The sequence below is a fragment of the Canis lupus genome, chromosome 5 (assembly GCF_003254725.2).
Source record: "Canis lupus dingo isolate Sandy chromosome 5, ASM325472v2, whole genome shotgun sequence".
NCBI classification, from domain to species: domain Eukaryota; kingdom Metazoa; phylum Chordata; class Mammalia; order Carnivora; family Canidae; genus Canis; species Canis lupus.
In genome coordinates, this window is record NC_064247.1 from 29,656,668 (window position 1) to 29,675,629 (window position 18,962).

At 38.2% G+C, this 18,962-nt stretch overlaps 2 protein-coding genes across 16 annotated transcripts in view; one reads left to right on the plus strand and one right to left on the minus strand.

Annotated features, from left to right (window-relative positions):
• The window catches only part of ANGPTL5 (angiopoietin like 5), a 135,857-nt gene that overhangs the window by 80,098 nt on the left and 36,797 nt on the right, over positions 1-18,962 (plus strand). The window lies entirely within an intron of this gene.
• Positions 1-18,962, minus strand: part of CEP126 (centrosomal protein 126) — a 101,393-nt gene that overhangs the window by 64,285 nt on the left and 18,146 nt on the right. For 2 of the 15 annotated variants that reach the window (XM_035716253.2, XM_049110055.1), the window contains exon 3: positions 530-592. The exons of the other annotated variants lie outside the window; for them this stretch is intronic. The gene's annotated coding sequence lies outside the window, so the exon portion shown is untranslated. The remainder of the gene's footprint in view (positions 1-529; positions 593-18,962) is intronic. 15 annotated transcript variants of the gene reach the window in all.

Below are 18,962 nucleotides of genomic sequence, written 5' to 3' on the forward strand. Positions count from 1 at the left end.
AGGGAACACACAGAACTGTCATACATCATTGTTTGAAGTCACTAAATTTTAGGGTGGTTTGTTATAAAGCAGTAAATAACCAGAATAATAACTTCAAACCAATTTTTCCCCAGTTAACATTTATTTAGAGGGGATGAGGACAAATCTTTACCTCTCATGTTTGAGGATGCAGCAAATCATTGTATAAAACTATTACATCTTTTTTTTTTTTAATAGAGTCTGTTTCAGTTTTTTTTTTTTTTAATTTTTGTATTTTTTTTCTAAAGTACCATTTCACTGGTAGTAAGAACTACTGGCATTTATCTAGTTAGATAAGAAGGAAATCTTAGCTGATATGTACTACTGATTTATTTTTAGTGATGTCTCTGGGATACTTAACAGATTCTCCCTGGCCCGGGAGAATGTTTTCTTTAATGGCTGATATGGAGCTAACTCTAGACAAAATTATATACCTATGAGTTTGCTTGAGAAATCCATGGCTGCCTAAATGCTTAAGGGAATTTGGTAAATAGTGATTATGTAAACCTACCTCTAACTCAGGTATGTGCAGTTGTTCAGTTGTATCTTTTATCCGAGTCATCAAATTAAGACACTTAACATTTACATGGTGTAACAGACACACATATACAAAAAGAAGCAGAGGTTATTTGTTGTTTATTATCTCAGAACAGGCAAAATGAATGAATAACCATCCCATGGGTATTGTAAAGATAAGAGATCCTGAAAAGATTCCAGAGAGGAAGGAATAACAATAAAAAATGTTACACATTATCTATTATTATTATTATATGAGAGATAAAATGTAAATGATTTCACAATGGTTTTATCTTAGAAAATGTAAAATAGTCAATGTGTGAGGACTTGTTACAGTTTGAGCATTTAAAAGTGAAAAACATAGAAAATTATTTTAAAAAAGAACCAAACGCAAATTTTGCAATTGAAAAGTATAAAATCTGAAATAAAAATTTTACTAGTAGGTGAACAGCAGATTGGGGATACCAGAAAAGAATCTGTAAACTTGAGGACAGAGTCACAGAAATTATCTAACCTGAGAACAGAACAAAAAAGATGGAGAAAGATACATAATAGCTTTAGTGACCTGGCGGTAACTGAATAAGTGGTCATTGCTATGTGTAAGTGTACAGTATATGTGTAATTGTAGTCCCAGGAATAAAAGAAAAAGAGTGAGGCAGAAAACTATGGCCTAAATTTTCCCAAAATTGGTGAAAAAATATTAAAATTACAGATGAGAGCAGCTTACTGAACTACTAAGATAAATATCAATAACACAGACAGCGGCAGATTTTAGTCACATTGCTGGAAACAAAGAATAAAAATAACATCTTCAAAGTCGTCACAGAAAAAATACTGTACGTGGGAGCGCTGCACCACCAATGACTACTAACTTCTCCTGAGAGGCATGGAGGTCAGCAGGCGGTAGAGCGGCATTTCAAGAGTGCTAAAGAAAATGGCTGTTAACTCAGAATTCTATATTCAGTGCAACTATCTTCCAAAAACAAAAGGGAAATACATTTATACTCAGATAAGCCAAGACTGAGAGTGTTTATGGACAGAAGTCTTGCCATGTAGGAAGGGCCACAAGTGAGTTCTTCTGGCTAAAGGGAGATGAGCCCAGATGGAAACAGAGACCTAGAGACAGCAGCAAACAACAGCACAAACAACAGATATGTGGGTGAATCGAAAAGAGGATGTTCTTCTCTTTGTCTCATTGGTAAAGAGATACCTGAAGGTTTAATACAGAAATTACAACACTATCGTGAACTTTATCCCCAGCAGATATAAAGGACGTCAGCATAGCAGTAGGAGAGGCAGAATTACAAAGTTGACGGATCCTTATATTTATGTGAAATGGTCCAATTATAACTCTAAATAGTTAGGAATGAATATTGTAATCTCTAAAAGAGCCACTTAAAAAAAGTAAAATTGAAAAATCTTTTTGACTAACTAAAAAGGGAGTCAGGAAAGGAGGAAAAAAACAAGAGGAAGGATATATGGAATTGATTGAAAACAAAGAGTTAAAAAAAAGAAAACAAAGAGTTAATGATAGATCCACATCAAACTGTTTTAAGAATGATTACTAAACATGCCATTTGCTTTTGGGAGATAGTTCTCTATAAATACTTCATATTTAGGTATAGCCCAAGTCTTCTGAATGAAGGCATTCACAGGCAAGTTAAAAGTGTTTGTATAAAGAGACATTCCAGGATAGTAAAGCTTAGAGAGCTCTCTCATCCTGGAGACTGCGTGGGGGGTGGGGGGGGGGGGGAGGGGAAGATAAAGATCTCTCTCCTTTCCTTCTCCAGAGAGCACTTACATTCCAGGGTGAAGATAAGGTCTCTTTTTCTCTGGAGAGGAGGATGGGCAGCAGCCATGTGTAAGGTCAGAGTTCTCACATTTTATGGTTCTCACTCTGTGTAGAAACCATCTGGCCCTCATTGCATTGTCCTCTGGGGACATGAGATATTTCCATGACAATACACAGCCTTTGTCTTTGAATGAGGGGGTTTATTTTCTTTCAGCCTGCCACAGCATAGATGAAATCAAGGTAAGCTAAAATCATTAGCTTGCATGTAGGTCAGAATCTCAGATCCTTTCCAGCTCTTCAGTTTCTGATTTAGCACTTGCCAGACTGAATACCCAAAGTAAGATCCAAGAAGATTTCCATAAACACAGACAGGTTGAAAGCAAAAAGATGGGATGCTGGGAGACATCTGACCAAATTAATATCAGACACAGGAGGCTTTAAGACAAGGAGTGTTACTAGAGATGAAAACAACATTTCATAATGATAGAAGGATCAATTCATCAAGAAGACACAAAATCATAAGTATGAATACACCTAGTAAGAGATCTTCAAAATATATGAAGCAAACACAGAACTAAAGGGAGAAACTGATGAATACACAATTATGGTTGCATACTGTAACAAGTCTCTTGATAATTGATAGAACAATCAGATAAAAAAATATCAGTAAGAGTATATATTTGAACAACACTATCAACTACCTTGACCTTGTTGATATTTATAGAACAACTATTTATATCCAACAATTGCAATATACATTCTTTTTAAGTATAACTTAAGAAATCTTATATTGGGCCATAAGACAAATGTCAATGAATTTGGTAAGATTTAAACCTTACAGAATATGTTCTCTCATCAAAAGAAATTTAAAACAGAAATCAATTATGATATTTAGAAAAGCTCAATAACTGGAAATTAAAAAAAAACATACTTCTAAATAAGCTACAGGTTAAAAATCAAAAGGGAAGTAGCAAAGCAAAATGAAAATGCAGCATATCAAATTTATTGAGGGCAGTTATTGAGAGGGAAATTTATAACCTTAAATGCCCATAGTGGAAATGGAGAGAAGTTTAAAATCAATGAGGGATGCCTGGGTGGCTCAGCAGTTGGGCACCTGCCTTTAGCTCAGATCGTGATCCTGGATCCTGGATCCAGGATCGAGTCCCCCATCAGGCTTCCAGCAAGGAGACTGTTTCTCCCTCTGCCTATGTCTCTGCCTCTCTCAGTCTGTTTCTCTCATGAATAAATAAATAAGTCTTTAAAAAAAATAATAAAATCAATGATTTTAGCTCCCATCTTAAGCTGGAAGATGTGCCAACTTATTCTAAAGTAAGAAGAAGGGACATCTGGGTGGTGCAGTCAGTTAAGTATCTGTCTTCAGCTCAAGTCATGATCTTGGGGTCCTGGGATCAAGCCTTGCATCGGGCTCCCTGCTCAGTGGGCAGTCTGCTTCTGCTTTTTCCTCTCCCTCTGTGTGCTTGCTCCCCCACTCTCTATCTCAAATAAATAAATAAATCTTAAAAAAAAATAAAGTAAGAAGAAAGGAATAGGGAGATATAGTAACTGGGTGATGGGCCTTAAGGATGGCATGTGACGTGATGAGCACTGAGTGTTATACTATATACTGGCCAACTGAATTTAAATTAAAAAATTTAAAAAAAGAAGAAAGGATTAAAAAAGAAAAACTAATGAAATAGTAAACTAAAAAATAGAGACCACACAGACTAAAGCTGTGTATGAAAATTTTAGTAAAACTGATAAGCTCCTACCAAGAATGATGAAAAAAAAAAAAAAAGAGCAATGAAGAAAAAAAAGGCAAACAAAAATAATCATGTTCATGAATCAAAGACAGGATATCACTATAAATACCGTAGACAGTAAAAGAATAATATGAACAACTTTATGCTAATGAATTCAACAACTTAGATTAAAATGGACCAATTTCTTGAAAGAATCAATTTACCAAGTTGACAAAGAAAAACATGAAAAACTCTAAAAACTCCGGTATCATTACCAAATGAGAGTTACCCCTGGAAGGCAAGGTTGACTTGACATTTCAAAATTAATCAGTGAAATTAACCACATTGATCAAATAAAGAATAGGTATAATATTCAATGCATGTTCATGATAAGAACTCTCAGCAAACTAGGAATGAGAGGAAACTTCCTCAATCTGATAAAGGGCATTACCCAAATCTGTAGCTAGCAGCATAGTTAACAGTAAAATAGTTAAATACTTCCCTCCAAAGGGATAGAAAGCAAAAAAATCACTCCTATTGCTTCTATGTACCATTACACTGGAGCTCCTGGAAAGTTCAATAAGGCCAACATAAAAATAAAAAGTATATCAACTGGAAAGATAGATGCTAAACTCCCTTTATTTGTATATAATATGATTATACAAATGTAATATGATAAAGAATTTATACAGCAACTCCTAGAACTAATGAGTGAATTTAACAAGTTCTCAGAATACAAGGTCAATATAGAAAAATCAACTGTATTTCTACATAAAACAATGGAAAATGAATTTCAATTAATCCATTTATAACATCACAGAATATGAAATACTCAGGAGTTACGTAACAAAAGACATGTAAGAACTTTCCAATAAAAACCAGAAAACACTGCTAAGAGAAATTACACACACATGCACAAAGATGAAAGAGGAAAGGAGAAATACACTATGTTCATGGATTTCCTGTATTATAAGACTCAATATTGTTATGATATCAGTATTGTTATGCTATTGTATGTTCACAATAATTCCACTCGAAAACCAGGCAGGTTTTTTTTAAAAAATATTTATTTATTTATTCATGATAGACATAGAGAGAGAGAGAGGCAGAGACACAGGCAGAGGGAGAAGCAGGCTCCATACTGGGAGCCCAACGCGGGACTCGATCCCGGGACTCCAGGATCACGCCCTGGGCCAAAGGTAGGTGCCAAACCTCTGAGCCACCCAGGGATCCCCGGCAGGTTTATTTATATGGAAAAGCAAAGATTCCTAGAATAGGCAAAACAATCTTGAATTAAAACTGGAGGGTGTGCATTATCTTATTTCACTATAAAACTGATTCTCAACGTGGGGGGCGGGGGTGGGCAATTTTGCCCCTTCCCTCTCAGTAAACATTTGGCAATGTAATTGCCGCCACTAGGGTGTGCTACTTATCTAGTAGGTAGAGGCCAGGATGCTCTTACAATACACGAGTAGTCTCCTATAACAAAGAATGATCTCACCCAAAATGTCAAGTGCTGTTGACAATGTCTGTCATAACGCCACAAAAATCAAGGCAAGAATAAACAGACAAATGGAATACAATATGGAATGCAGAAATAAACCCTCACATACATGGTCAACTGAAGTTTGAAAAAGGTGGCAAAGCCACTAAATGTAGAAAGGAATTTTTTTTCAACAAATGTTGCTGGAACAGCCAAATCAACTTTTAAAAAATGAACCCCAACCTTACATGATACCACATACAAATAATTGAGATCGATGGTAAACTTAAACCTAAAAGCTAAAAGTATAAATTTTCCAGAAGAAAACAAGAAAACACCCATCATAATCTTTGAGTAAACAAAATGTCTTAGGGAGTACACAAAAAGCACTAACTACAGAACAAAAAATTGACAAACTATTCTTCATCAAAACTTGAAACGGCTTTTTGAAAGATTTCATTAAGAAAATAAAAAGGCAGGGGATCCCTGGGTGGCGCAGCGGTTTGGCGCCTGCCTTTGGCCCAGGGCGCGATCCTGGAGACCCGGGATCGAATCCCACGTCGGGCTCCCGGTGCATGGAGCCTGCTTCTCCCTCTGCCTGTTGTGTCTCTGCCTCTCTCTCTCTCTGTGTGACTATCATGAATAAATAAATAAAATCTTTAATAAAAAAAAAAAAAAAAGAAAATAAAAAGGCAGGCCACAGATTAGAAGAAAATACTTGCAATATATATTTCTGACAAAGGAACTATATCCAGAATATATAAAAAAATCTTACAACTCAAAAAAGAAGACAAATAATCCAATTTAAAAAGGACAGTATATTTGAACATAGATGTTAGAAAAATCATATGAAAATCACTAATAAGGGAAGTGCAAAAGTAGCCATACCTACTATATGGCTAAAAATAAAAAGACTGAGTAGGAGAGTAATGAAGCAACTGTGAACTCATGTATATGTAGATTACTGGTGGGTAAAATGGTCTGTCCTTTTGGAAAGCTTTTTGACAGTTTCATATATGCAAAACATACATGTACCCTAGGATCTAGCAATTCTACTTTTACTCAGGGAAAATGAAACATATGTCCATAAAAAGATGTCTTACTAATTGATTCTCTCATGTTTTATAACTTCAGCTTGAATTATCTTTCAGCCAGCAGCTTTATTAATAGCCCTCAATTAGGCTATTGTCCATCAATAGAATTGTCCTTCTATTGTCCATGAATAGAAGAATGGATAAACAAATTATGATATATCCTTACAATGCAATTTAAAAAAAGGACAAACTACTGATGTATGTAATAACACGGATAAATCTCCACATTAGTGAAAGAGACCACTAACAAAAGTGCAAGAACTGGCAAAACTAATTCTAATGATAGAAATTAGAACAGTGGTTGCGGAGGGGTGGAGATTGACTACAGGGATTTGAAGGTAAGGTATATATATGCAAGGGAAGGATAATGACAAGCCATAGTAAGCAGCTCAGTTTGAATACAAGTGAGAATACAAGAGACAGGAACAACAAAGAAAGGATGATAAGAAAAATGGACTGGGGTGGGGTCTTAGAACTGTTAAACTCAGGTTACTAGAGGAAGTGACATGGAGAGACGGGAGGTACAAATCAAAGATTGAGATTCCTGAAATTGAAATTTTGGAGGTGGAGGAATAATTGGTAGTAGTTGAGATGAGATGCCACTGAATGGGTAAAGTTCAAGAAAATGATGGGTCACTATGATGGATGGATGATCTATGAAGATATTCAAATTACAAAGAATGATCACTGAATAGTGGTAAGGAGGTAAGAAGAGCCAGGTGCTAAAACTTTCAAGCAATGACACAGAAGATCTACAGATCACTGTAATAATGAGAGGCAGTGGTGAACATTATAGTTAAATAGCATACGTTTTATTTATTTATTATTTATTTATTTATTTATTTATTTGATAGCATATGTTTTATTTATTTTTATTTATTTTTATTTATTTATTTTTTATTGGTGTTCAATTTACTAACATAGAGAATAACACCCAGTGCCCGTCACCCATTCACTCCCACCCCCCGCCCTCCTCCCCTTCTACCACCCCTAGTTCGTTTCCCAGAGTTAGCAGTCTTTACGTTCTGTCTCCCTTTCTGATATTTCCCACACATTTCTTCTCCCTTCCCTTATTTTCCCTTTCACTATTATTTATATTCCCCAAATGAATGAGAACATATAATGTTTGTCCTTCTCCGACTGACTTACTTCACTCAGCATAATACCCTCCAGTTCCATCCACGTTGAAGCAAATGGTGGGTATTTGTCATTTCTAATAGCTGAGTAATATTCCATTGTATACATAAACCACATCTTCTTTATCCATTCATCTTTCGTTGGACACCGAGGCTCCTTCCACAGTTTGGCTATCGTGGCCATTGCTGCTAGAAACATCGGGGTGCAGGTGTCCCGGCGTTTCATTGCATTTGTATCTTTGGGGTAAACCCCCAACAGTGCAATTGCTGGGTCGTAGGGCAGGTATATTTTTAACTGTTTGAGGAACCTCCACACAGTTTTCCAGAGTGGCTGCACCAGTTCACATTCCCACCAACAGTGTATGAGGGTTCCCTTTTCTCCGCATCCTCTCCAACATTTGTTGTTTCCTGCCTTGTTAATTTTCCCCATTCTCACTGGTGTGAGGTGGTATCTCATTGTAGTTTTGATTTGTATTTCCCTGATGGCAAGTGATGCAGAGCATTTTCTCATATGCATGTTGGCCATGTCTATGTCTTCCTCTGTGAGATTTCTCTTCATGTCTTTTGCCCATTTCATGATTGGATTGTTTGTTTCTTTGGTGTTGAGTTTAATAAGTTCTTTATAGATCTTGGAAACTAGCCCTTTATCTGATATGTCATTTGCAAATATCTTCTCCCATTCTGTAGGTTGTCTTTGAGTTTTGTTGACTGTATCCTTTGCTGTGCAAAAGCTTCTTATCTTGATGAAGTCCCAATAGTTCATTTTTGCTTTTGTTTCTTTTGCCTTAGTGGATGTATCTTGCAAGAAGTTACTATGGCCGAGTTCAAAAAGGGTGTTGCCTGTGTTCTTCTCTAGGATTTTGATGGAATCTTGTCTCACATTTAGATCTTTCATCCATTTTGAGTTTATCTTTGTGTATGGTGAAAGAGAGTGGTCTAGTTTCATTCTTCTGCATGTGGATGTCCAATTTTCCCAGCACCATTTATTGAAGAGACTGTCTTTCTTCCAATGGATAGTCTTTCCTCCTTTATCGAATATTAGTTGCCCATAAAGTTCAGGGTCCACTTCTGGATTCTCTATTCTGTTCCACTGATCTATGTGTCTGTTTTTGATAGCATATGTTTTAAAAGAGCTTGGGGACCAGGGCATCCTATGCCCACACTGGCCCACATCCACTTTAGCTCTGGCTATCCCATTAGGGTAGTCACAGCATAGATTGCCCTGGGACCCCCCAGCCCATGCCAGCCACAACTCCAGTCTGCCAGTCAAAGTCACCAGGCATGTACAATCTACAAAAGGGACAACGATACACAAGACCATTCCTACAGATTTAGATTAGTTGTTCCACCTAATTCATAGAATCAAACACGGAAAGTCAAACAAAATTAAGACAAGGGGAATATGCTCCAAGTGAAATAACAAGACAAAACCACAGAAAAAGAACTAAATGAAATGGAGATAATAAATCTACTTAATAAAGAGTTCAAAGTGATGGTCTTCAGGATACTCACCACACTGGAGAGAAGAGTGGATGAACTCAGTGAGAACTTTAACAGATAGAAAATATAAAAAAGAACCAATCAAGAGTCAAAGCATACAATAACTGAAATGAAAAAAATATACTAGAAGACTAGAAGCAGGTTAGAGGATGCAGAAAAATGAATCAGCGATCTGGAAGACAGGGTAATGGAAAACAAAACACCCAAGCTGAATAGCAAAAACAGAAGGAAAATAAGACAGCTTAAAGGATCTCTTGGACAACACAAGCAAACATACTTGTATCATAGGGATCTAAGGAGAAGAGAGAGAGAGAAAGGAACAGAATGTTTATCTGAAAACAGCTCAATACATCTGAATAGCTGAAAACATCCCTAACCTGAAAAAGGAAACAGATATCCAGGTTTAGGAAGCAGAGAATTCCAAACAAGATGAACCCAGAGAGGTCTATACCATACACATAATAAGTAAAATGCCAAAGATGAAAGACCAGGAGAGAATTTTAAGGCCGCTGGCTGGTATTTTTCAACAGAAACTTTGCAGTCCAGAAGAGAGTGACAGGATATATTCAAAGTGATGAAAGGGGGACACCTGAGTGGCTCAGTGGTTGAGCATCTGCCTTTGGCTCAGGGTGTGATCCCGAGGTCCTGGGATCAAGTCCCGCATGGGCTCCCTGCCAGGGGTCTGCTTCTCCCTCTGCCTATGGCTCTGCCTCCCTCTCTGTGTCTCTCATGAATAAATAAATAAAATCTTTTTTAAAAAAGACAAAACCTTAGAACAAAGAATATTCTACTTGGCAAGGTTATCACTTAGAATTGAAGGAGAGATAGGTTCCCAGAAAAACAAAAATTAAAAGGGTTCATCATGGGCAGCCAGGGTCGCTCAGGGGTTTAGTGCTGCCTTCAGCCCAGGGTGTGATCCTGGAGACCCGGGATCAAGTCCCACTTCAGGCTCTCTGCATGGAGCCTGCCTCTCCCTCTGCCTGTCTCTGTCTCTCTCTGTGTGTTTCTCATGAATAAATAAATAACATCTTTAAAAATAAATAAATAAAAGTTCTTCATCACTAAATCGGCCTTATGAGAACTGTGGAAGAGACTTCTTTTAGTGGAAAAGAAAAGGCTATAATCAGAAGAAAACTATAAAATATATATCACAAGTAAAAGGAAACATACAGTAAAGGTAATAAAGCAATCACTTGTAAAGCTAGTATGACATTACAAGACAAAAGTAGTAAAATCAATTATATCTAAAAAGTTAATTAAGGGGATTCGCAAAATAAAAAGGATGTAAAATATGACAACATATACATAAGACACGGAGAGGGATATAAAAATGAAGTCCTTTTATAATGTGTTTGAACTTAAGTGACATCAACTTTATAATATAGACTGCTATAGGGCCAGCCGACGTGGCTCAGCGGTTTAGTGCTGCCTTCAGTCCAGGGCATGATCCTGGAGACCCGGGATTGAGTCTCGCGTAGGGCTCTCTGCAGGGAGCTTGCTTCTCCCTCTGCCTGTGTCTCTGCCTCTCTCTGTGTGTCCCTCATGAGTAAATAAATAAATAAAATCTTTAAAAAATATATAGACTGTTATATACTCAGGATATGAAATCTCCCCTAACCACAAGACAATAACCTGTAACAGATACAAAAAATAAACAGAAAGCCAAGCATAACATTAAAGAAAATCAAGGGCAGCCCCAGTAGCCCACTGGTTTAGTGCCGCCTTCAGCCCGGGGTATGATCCTGGATACCCGGGATCAAGTCCCATGTCAGGCTCCCTGCATGGAGCCTGCCTCTCCCTCTGCCTGTGTCTCTGCCTCTCTCTCTCCCTCTCTCTCTCTCTCTGTCATGAATAAATAAAATCTTAAAAAAAAAAAAGAAAATCAACAATCACAAGGAAAGAAAGCAAAAGAAGGAACAGAGAACTCATAAGAAGAACCAGAAAACAATGAACAAAATAGCAGTAAGTACATATCTATCAATAATTAAATATAAATGATCTAAATGCTACAGTCAAAAGATATAAGAAGGGAATCTCCAAGGGAGAAGGAAGATTGAGGAGTGAGGGTTCGCTGCCTCCCCTTTGTGCTATGGGGCCAGTTCTGTCACAAGGGAAGGTTTCATCAAGTGTGACTATCCATCTCCCTCCCCACCAGTGTCAAGAGCATACGATCAGTCTGAGCTGTAGTAATAGCTCAAAGGATTTGATATCAGAAGTTCTTGGGGAGGACAGATAGACCTCACCATCTTCAGCTGAGGAAGACACACTTTTATTCAGACAAGTCCCATTTCAAGGGCTCAGAAACAGGCCCTGGCCAGTGTGGCTGGAACAACCTGAGGCATGCAGTGGAAGATCCAGTGGGAGAGGCAGTTGTGGCCACCCTGTGGCCATCTAGGAAAGCCTCATAAGCAAAGGTGATTTGGAAGATGGTAGAGTAGAGGGTCTCCTCAGCTCACCTTATCCCACAGATACATCCTGGTGACAGCAATGCCAGTCAGTCAACTAACCTTGAAACCCACCCAGAGACTGGCAGAACAGACTCTCCACAGTTAATGGTAGAGTGGAGGCCACATCAAAAAGGGTAGGAGGGGTGGAGACACAGTCACTAACCAAACTCCCAGGGAGACTAACCACAAAGGGGAGGGACACCACAAGCATCAGGAAGGGAGAGAGAAAGACCCCACACTAGGCGCCTCAGAGAGAGGGGCTCTGTGCTTGGAATGTTTTCCCAGCACAGAACCCCTATCTCTATAACATTAGGTTTTGAAACCCAGTGGGGCTTAACTTCTTGAGATTTTACAATCAATGGGGCTTAACTCCGGGTACTTTAAAATCAAAAAGCTTAGCTCTAGGGGAGCCAGGAGGCAATAGGAAACTGAATCTCTGCCCTTAAAGAAAAACAGCGTAACAAACTACCCCATTGAGACACAGCATAGAAGCAGCAGTTTGAAAAACGCTTAGGGTAGACATGAAGTAGAATTATTTACTAATCTCAGAATTTTGCTGGAGGGGTGGGGATCTTTAGAAGACTTCTCCAAGAACAAAAGAGCTGCCAGAAAACTAAACAGCTACATGCAAAGAATGAAATGGGACCACTTTCTTACATCATACACAAAAATAAACTCAAAATGGTTTAAAGACCTAAATGTCAGACTTGAAACCATAAAACTCCTAAAAGAAAACACAGTAAATAATCTCTTGGACATCAACCATAGCAATATTTGTCTATATATGTCTCTTCAGGCAAGATAAACAAAAACAAAAATAAACTATTGGGACTACATCAAAGTAAATCTTTTGCACAGCAAAGGAAACCACTGACAGAATGAAAAGGCAACCTATTGAATGGGTGAAGATATTTGCATAATGATATATCTGATAAGGGCTTAATATCCAAAATAAAATAACTTATACCCACTCAACAGCAAAAAAACAATGCCATTAAAAATGGTTAGAAGACCTGAATAGACATTTTCCCAAAGAGGACATGCAGTTGGCCAACAGGCACAAGAAAAGATGCTCAACATCACTCATCATCAAGGAAATGCTAAGCAAAACTACAATGAGATATCATTGTCAGAATGGCTAAAATCCAAACCACAAGAAACAAGTGTTGGTGAGGATGTGGAGAAAAAGGAACCCTCATGCACTGTTGGTGGGAATGCAAACTGGTGTAGTCACTGTGGAAAACAGTATGGAGTTTCCTCAAAAAGTTAAAAAATAGATATATCCTATGATCCAACAATTCCACTACTGGGTATGTACCTAAAGATAACAAAGCATTTGGGGCACCTGAGTGGCTCAGTTGGTTAAGTGTCTGCCTTCGGCTCAGATCATGACCACAGGGTTCTAGGTTGGAGGACCCCCTCCCCCAGGGTCCCTGCTCAGTAGGGAGTCTGCTTCTTCCTCTTCCTCTGCCCCTGATGTCTCTCTCTTTTGCTCAAATAAATAAAATCTTTTTTAAAGAAAAAATACCAAAACACTAATTCAAAAAGATACATGCACCCCTATGTTTATTGCAGTATTATTTACAATAGCCAAGATATGGAAGCAACCTCAGTGTCTAACAATAGAGAAATGAATAAAGATGTGTTTGGCCGGCCTGCCTATCTATCTATCTATCTATCTATCTATCTATCTATCTACCTACCTACCTACCTACCTATCCACACACACACACGCACACGCATGCGTGCGCGCAATGGGATATTATTAGACCATAAAAAGGAATGAAATCTTGCCATATGTGACAACACAGAAGGAATTAGAGGGCATTATGCTAAGTGGAATAAGTCAGACTGAGAAAGACAAACACTGTATGATTTCACCCATATGTGGAATCTGAAAAATAAAAGAAACAATAAAGCAGAAACAGATCCATAAACACAGAGAAAAAAGTGGTGGATGCCAGAGGGGGGAGGAGGTGGGCAGAGGGCAATATGGGTGGAGGGGAGGGGGGAGGTGCCAAATTCTAGTTATGGAATGAGTAAGAAGGATGAAAGGCACAGCACAGGGAAGAGAGTCAATGATGCTGTGTCAGTGTTGCACGGGGACAGAAGGTGGCTACACTTGTGGTGAGCACAAAGTACAGAAATGTCCAATCATTATGCTGTACACCTAAAAGTAATGTAACGTGTATATTGACTATACTTCAATTTAAAAAAGTTAAAAAATAAAATAACTGAGGGATTTCAAAGAAAAAGAGAGCCATGGTTAGAAGTGACAGAGAAAAAAAAATGACAGTGAGGAACAATAATGACTCTTCATGCTTCATTCTCCATATCTATCAAATATCTACTAGTCTTATCACACTTTCCTCAATATCACCTTCTACTTCCCTCTCATGTTCTTTATTATAGAAGCTGTAAGTGGAGACTCTGTCACACATGTAAAAATTACTTGCATCCATGTTTACCTCAGTTTTAGTTCTAGTAATTTTTTTTTTTTTAGTTCTAGTAAATTTCTAATACAATCCCTTGTCTTCAACTGCTTTGTCTTACTTTTCTTTTTTGGGGTGGTAAACATTTTCCATGTCTGCTCTCTCTCCCAGGCACTGTATTTATGGGTAATTGTTTATATAACTTACTTGTCTTCTCGACAGGGGATATAATCAGGATTCTAGGGACTGACTTACAAAGTTTGGGAGAAGGGTGCTGGCAAAGCACAGTTCATCTCTGCACAAAGGAATGGAATAGAAATGATACTCATTTATTATAAGCGCTCGCTATGGCTAGGCACTGTACAAGTGTTTTATGCATATTACCCTGCTTTGGCCCACAACAATTGTGAGTTGAATATTCACAGAATTCATTTGTTTTTCATTTACAAATGAAAAAACAGAGTCTTAGAAAGGTTACAGGTTTTCAGAGTCACATAATCACTAAACAGAAGAACAAGGAGTCTAATCGAGACAGTCTGACTCTGGTTTTTAATCACTTTACTAGACTGTGTAACAGATCTTTTGTAATGTGTCTCTTCTCTTTAGGGCACCTCTATCCCTAACATCCACACATAACACAACTTTGTCTTCCCATGGGACCCTAAGCTTATCTTTATCATAGTACTTATCTCATTAAATTGTCATTATCTGTTTACTTTTCTGTATTGCCAATTAGGCTTTAAGAATCACAAGAGGGGTTATGTCTGTGTTAGCATAAAACATGGTGCTTGAAACAAACATGTCAGGAACTATCCAGAATTGCTGATAAAAAGAACTAATTCATTTTAACTATCTCCCCCATCCGACTCTTAAGTTTATTGAGCATAGGACTAAAATTTTAAATTCTGGAATTTCTGTGCCCAACACCAAGTCTTGCACCTGAAAGATGTTTAATAAATAATTGCCGAATGAATGCTTGACCATATGTCAACTTCAAATATCATCAGAGCACTTTTAAGAGTGGTTATTATTTTGACTTAATATTCCACTGGAGATATGATGGTAAGCAATACAGATGTGGTCTATGCAGTTATTTATAATCTAATGAAGCAAGCTAACAAAACCAACTAACAAAGAATTACTGATTGTCATCAATGCTGTGAAGGAAACTCTAGTCCAAGACACAGAGCCAGGGAAATTCACTTTAAATAAGGTGAAATGGGGAATATTTCTCTAGAAACATCACATTTAAGATAAAAAATTCAGAATAAGGCGAGTCATGAAACAAAGTGGGTGGGAAAGTGTTCTAGGTAGAAGAAACAGCATGCCAAAGCTCTGAGTTGGGGGAAAAAAATAAATAAATTAGCATTTTGAGAAAATGAAAATAATAGTTCAGCAAAGTTTGGCAATGAGGAATAATGACTTTCTAAAGCTAACACATGATGTTTTCCTTGCTATAATCAGAGTGATTTTGATAGTGAGTTACCATCACTATGACCTTATATTGCTCTCTGGACTCAAATGTATATAAAAAGTAATAATAATTTCACACAGTACTTTCCAGGACCCTGGGAAATAAAGTGTATGCTAGACTGAATAAAATTAAACCAAGGATGGAATGTGACCAAGCAGCAGAGGTTTCTATTCCTGAACTCAAAGATGGGCCCAATAATAAAAAAGTTTTAATAAGCAATTGTAGAGATGATTGATTCAGTTCTTTCCCTGGTTACTAAGTTCCCTTTATCCTGTGTGCCAGGCAGTATGGTAAGTGCCACGGGGACAGAAGGATCTGGTGATAAAAACAAGAAAGCTTCTCTGTCATTGTGGAATTCAGAGTTGGAAGAGTACGTTGCTGCTTCCCAATAACCCTGGAATTAGCCTTTTCAACAGAAGAAAAATGGTCTTAGCAACTTAAAAAAACACATTTACTTATTTATTTTTGAAAAATAAAAACTACGTATTTAAGGAATACAACATGTTTATATACGTACGTATTGTGAAATGATTGCCACAACCAAGTTGTGCACATATCCTTCTCCTCCTATAGTTTTCTTTTCCTCTTTGATGGTGAGAAAACTTGCAGATTTCAGGCATTTAACACATTATTATTTACACTCACCATGAGGTACATTACATTTCCAGAATTATTCATCTGATAGCTGAAAGTCTGTAGCCTGTGATTGTTACTTCTTTTCCCCACTCCCTACCCCCAGCTTCTGGTAACCACTATTCTACTGTTACTGTGCATTCCACTGTTTTTTGGATTCCACATATAAGTGAGATCATGCGATTTTTGTCTGTGTCTGGCTCATTTCACTCAGCATAATGTCCTCCACGTTCCACGTTCATTCATGTTGTCACAAATGGCAGGATATGCTTCTTTTCTTAAGGCTGAAATAATATTACATGGTATCTATATCTCCCACAATTTCTTTATATATTAACCTTAAATGGACATTTAGATTGTCTTCTGATTTTTGGTACCGTGAATAATGTACTTTAGCAAATTTTGAAGGGTGTGTTTTAACATGTGCAATTCTACCTCATGAAACATGTAGATCACACAGGCTCAAAGTGAGCCATTGATTCAAATAATGGTCATATGTCAAATCATTTGTTCTGTTCCCAGGAATTCACAACTCTGGAATATCATTTTTGTCTGCTGGAAATACTGTTAAAAAATGAAGAAATTGGGACGCCTAGGTGGCTCAGTGGTTGAGCATCTGTCTTTGTTTGGCTCAGGGTGTGACCCCACGGTCCTGGGATTGAGTCCCACATTGGGCTCTCTGCATGGAGCTTGCTCTTCCCACTGCTTATGTCTCTGCTTCTCTCTGTGTCTCTCATGAATAAATAAATTTTAAAAAGTTAAAAAAATAAGAAATAACTGTAAATGGCAACAACTTTAACAACAGAATCTACACATAATATTAAGAGTACCTGAGGCCACAGGGGACATAGGCAGAATTGGAAAGCTGGCCTTTTATAATGTAATTACAAAAAGAAAGATCTTTTTTTTCTAGATGGAACTATATTTCATATATAGGTAGTTATAGATTTCTACAGATATGATCTTTTTTTAGATATGATATTTGAGTTTCAAAACTATATTTTGAGATAATTAGAAATTAAATTTAAAAACATTCCAATTAAAAAGAGACAACTGAGTAAAAGTAGTTTTCAGGAATAAAACATAACATTTTAAATTAATAATAATGCCAACAGCCTATAAGAAATAAAATTAACCCTATGAATATACTGTCACTTTTCACTGCTTGGCAAAGAAACATGTGTCACAGATTGTTAATTCTAGACTTGCTAACACTTTAAATTATTTGAAATTCCAAAAACCTATATTGAAAATCGTATTTTCCACTGATTCTTTCCCTTGACTGGCAAACAAAGTAAATGAAACATTGAAAACAACCTTTAACTCGCTATGGGAGAACAACACCTGAACAACGTATATTCCCATTTACCACAGAGAATTAACAATGTGCCTAGTACAAAAGAAACAATAACTGCACTTGTTTTAAAGACTGAGGTGTGGGCAGCCCGGGTGACTCAGTGGTTTAGCACCGCCTTCAGTCCAGGGCGTGATCCTGGAGACCTGGGATGGAGTCCCACATCGGGCTCCCTGCATGGAACCTGCTCCTCCCTCTGCCTGTGTCTCTGTCTCTCAATCTGTGTCTCTCATGAATAAATAAATAAAATCTTTAAAAAAAAAAAAAAGACTGAGGTGTCAGCCAAAGTAAACAAGCCAATACCAATTAACTAAAATTCATAAATTTTAATCATTAGAGTCTCTTAGGTTCTTATATTCTTATCCCAGATTCAGTTCTAACAAGATACTCTATTTACTAGGTTACAATGTATTAGAAATACAAAAAAGAAAGGCTAAGGAGCTAATGTTTCTGTTTTTAGATTTTATTTGAGAGCCAGGGAGTATGAGCAAGTGAGCAGGGGAAGGGGCAGGCGCAGACTCCCTGTGAGCCTGGAGCACCACCTGGATCCCAGGACTCCCAGAGGTCAGGATCTCAGCAGAAACCCAGACTCCGAAGCTGCTCCTACGAGCCACCCAGGTGCCCCTCAAGAGCCAGTTCTAAAAGAGAAATACTGACATCCAAAAGAGACAAATTCTGCTTCAGTTGAGCTGAGGGTAGACACACTTCCTGCTGGTTCCCCCACTGAGTACAAATGCAAATCCTTGACAGCATACATGATTATAGATGGCAAGTAAAAGGTGGAAAGTGGGAAGCAGACAAGCTTAGGACCGTGGGACCAAGGAATGACTCCTCTGGTTCTTCTGTTGGCTTTGAATATCTCATCCTCCAAGGGAAGGGACAGGCCGCAGGTGTATGTCCACAGGCAGGATCAACACAGCCCCCACTAAAGCTTGCCCCCTCCAGCCCCAGGATGAGGAAGAGGCCAGCCCTGCAAGACAGAAAGCTTCAGACACTGCTCCTCTTGGTGCATCACACACTGTGGTCCTGCTCCCATCCTGGGCTGCAGAGGCCAAGTGCCCAGCCTGGACTTGTCTACTTGCTGGGCTAGGACAGGTCACCTGTGGAGGAGTGTCACAGGATTTGGATGGAGTGAGGGGCTTGCGCTTCTCGCTGGTGGAGATGCAGCCCTCCTGATCACCTGCTGCGGACGTGGCCCTCCTGGGCACCTGGTGTTTGGAGAGGCCTTGTCGGGAGTCCAGACACAATGAGGCATTCCAGCGCTCCCCAGCTGGGTGGTGTCTGGGGAACAGATCTGAGGCTGCTTGTACTGTGGTATCCATGGAAATCACTGAAGTGGCCACG